The sequence below is a fragment of the Nannospalax galili genome, unplaced genomic scaffold (genome assembly GCF_000622305.1).
Source record: "Nannospalax galili isolate Female #2095 unplaced genomic scaffold, S.galili_v1.0 scaffold378, whole genome shotgun sequence".
NCBI classification, from domain to species: Eukaryota; Metazoa; Chordata; class Mammalia; order Rodentia; family Spalacidae; genus Nannospalax; species Nannospalax galili.
Window position 1 is genome coordinate 722,056 of NW_008341875.1, and position 3,647 is coordinate 725,702.

Genomic DNA, 3,647 nt, shown 5'->3' on the forward strand with positions numbered 1-3,647 from the left:
TTGAAGAAAACTTGGAGATTTGAAGACTTATTCTGCTGATAATGCTTAATCATTTCCTCCTGTCAGTTCTCAGCATGTAACACGTGCTTAGCATCTAGGCATTAATTGCTTGGCCTGTGTACAAATTAGGTGATAAAGATATTTGGGAAAATCCTGTGATGGAAGAGTCACACTCTGCTGATATGTTAGTTCAATGTGCCTGGGGTAACATCAAGACAAACAGTATTTGTGATAGTAATATAATAACAAAATGTGTGATTTTATTATCATGGAAAACTGGACATGCTGTTCAAAAAATCAGAATCCATAGCGATGTCTTGTCCATCGATATGCATTCATCTTTCTCCACGGTATCACTCTTCCACTCCATTATATTTAAAATGTCAATCATAATGTAAAACACTAATGTAGGCATTTGAAATCTGTGAGTTTACTAAAAACATATACACATTTGCCATTTCCTCTCTTTATAAAGCAAGCATACTAATTTCAAGCTGTGTCAATTTTCTGCTAAATTAATGTTTTATTCATCATAACTCCAAAACTCTAGGAATATCTCTCCATAATATGTGCAAAACCCTCATTCTATTTAAAACATTAAAGTAATTAACTTTAGAGATTTAATGTGGAAATAATGTGTCATTCTGACAGTAACTGAAGAGGCCAGAAATCTGGACACTCCCATGTAGCTTTAGGAAGAACTACAAGAAAATGTTTCATTGCATTAAATGCATTCACATCTGAATTTACTGAATGTCAGCTTCATTTTAGGCTGTCATTTACCTGTATAAGCACTATAAGGAAAACATTTGTTAATTAAATTAATTATATACATAAAGTGAACAACCACTTCAAACTACTTAAGATTATGAGAGTTTTAGAGCTCTTATAGCACTTTTAAAACCACTATTTGATGTCAAATAATTGGAATTGGAATCTTAAATAGTTCTTACCAAGCATTAAAACAATTACCCCCAAGGGATTCTCCTAAGTGAATGTTCTTCCCAAGATGTACCATATGAACGTAATCATATTAGATGAGAATTGAAGTTTTGCAGTAAAGCTATAATTCAAGATTTATACAAGTTTACGGATGAAATTTCTCCAACCTTAAAATTAAGTCATCATCATATTGTCAAAACAAACATGTGCATGTGTACATATGTTCAAATATTTTTTTTAATTTTCAGATAAATTCCTTTATTATATTTTCTTTTTTACATTGCAGGAAATGTCATTATTCATGCTGAACTTCTTTAAAAATAAAATTTAAACGATATTTTAAAGAATACAGAATGCCAGTTTCGTCATTTTCCCATGTTATACTTCAGATTAGCTAAAATCTGTAGATATTCATCAAAAATGGTAGCTGAAAGGAAAACAAAGTATTTTGAAGGGTGACTGTTTTAACTCATTATGCACACATTCCATGAGTAGGGATTAAGGTAGAGATACCCTTAAGTAAAATCTGTGAGTCAGGAAAATAGGGCTTAAAGTGATGAAGTTTCTTTCTTTCTAATAGATAATTCGATAAGTTATTTCTATAAAGTTTATGTGGAAAAATCTTCATCCAATATTCTATTCTAAAATTATGATAATTCTGATTGGAGAAAACATTTTCATACACTGAGGGGACTCCAGTCATCCCATGTGACCCAGAGTCCCAGACAGTTGCAGAACACCCTGACTGATGCATCCCAAAAGCCCTGCTCTTACTGGATAATAGTGACTCAGCTCCTTGTTCCTGACACACTACCTCCCTTTGGGATTTGTTGAACTTCAGTTGGATGTACCAAGGACTTTCCAGTTTTCCCACATGTCAGGGAGAACCAGGTCTCTGCTCACTTCCTCCCTGCCATCACCCCAAATCTCTCTTGCTGCTGGCTACCAGTGATTCCCACCTCTTCTTGACTCCACCTTCTGTTTCAGATTCACCTGTCCCCAGCCAGCTGCAAAAGAGGGACCCTCCAGTGCCTCAAGCAGATAGGAGACACAGGCAATATGCCCCGACCTACCTGCCATCACTTCAAAGGCCCAATGCTAGCTCCATGGTATTTCCAGAAACCTGTGGATAGCTCCCTCAAATTACCTGCCCCCTCCAGTCAAACACCCTGCAAAACAAAATGTCCAGACAGAGACTATGGGGGCCCCTGAGTTCTATAACCTTGTAACAAACCTCCAATCTTGCCTCAACCTGAACAACCTCCACCCGAGGTTGGTGTGACATCCTCCTTTGGCTCCCAAGGAGCATTACTCCCAATGTAACTACTGTTCCTACCACCAAAAACTACCTTTAGAACCCTCTCAGCTCTCCATAGACTTCTGAAGACTAGTATTTCATATCGACTTACTCCACAGGTTTGTTCCTTGGCTCAGAAGTTCGTTAATCCTGAACTATCTGACACCTCATTGGCACATCCATATCCTGACATGTTAAGATAATGGCAGAGAGAGAGAGCCAAATGGTCACTCAACACAGATGAGACCAGATATCCACAGCAGGTTTTCTTTAGGACTGTCCTTCTACAAAGAGACTACGGACAAATGCCTTCATCCTAAGCTTGGTTGCACCCTCCTGCCTAGGATCATCACAATCAAGATTGTTGACTATTACACTCCATAGGAAAGAGGGGCAGGAAGAGTCAGCCACACTTCCCAGCCAGTCAGCTCTAGTTGGACAAGTGGGCAGGGATAAGGGTATATAAGCTAAAGAGGCTGTGGAGAAGATCTATTGTCATTTTGTGCAGCTCTGGGGAAGTCACTCCATGCTTGGATGAAGACTTTCTAGTGTGGCCTTCCTGGGGAGTACTTACACATCTATAAATAAATCCTCAACCCTTGTTCTGTAAGTAAGCCCAATAAACTCACTGGATTTCTATACTGTAATTTGGTGGTAGGGACCAAGGGGGGATGGGAATGGCAATGTTGTTTGCACCTCCCCGAAGGAACTTTAGCTACAAAATCCAATAAACTCAATGATTTCCAAGACTGTAGTTTGAGAAAAACAAGCTTCCATTTGTTGTAGCAACCAAAGGGCAGGGAATTATTTACACCTCCCAGAAGGAATTTTAGCTACCTGAGGAAACTCCACCAGTGACCCAAGGTCAGATGTGTGGTCCATTGAAAAGAAACAAACAATATGAAAAAGCACAACATATCTCCAGAAATCAGTACACTCAATGCAATGAAACCAGATAAGAGCACTTAACTGAGTCACAAGATAATGATTTCAAAACAGTGATTATAAATATGTTCAATTAAAGCAAAGAGGCCGTGGGTGAATTCTGGAAGATGTGAAAACACTGACACACTGTTGAATGCAATAATCATCCTGTATCTTGTATCCAAAGTTACAAAACTGGAATTTAATAAAGAAATAAAATTCCTGGAGAAAGGTCAAACAGAAATAGAAATTAAAATGAGATACTCAATCAGTAAAAGAAACAAAAGAACTCAGTGAAAATCTTCACCAACAGAAATGCATGTAAGAGTGCCTATCAAGTCTTGAAGACAAGTTAGAAGAAATGGATCATTCAGTTCAATAAAATGTAAGCTCTAAAAAAAAATAACAAAAGGAGAACAGAATGTGTACGAACAGGAACTTTGGAATAGTATTGAAAAACTAAATGCATGAATCATAAGTAAAG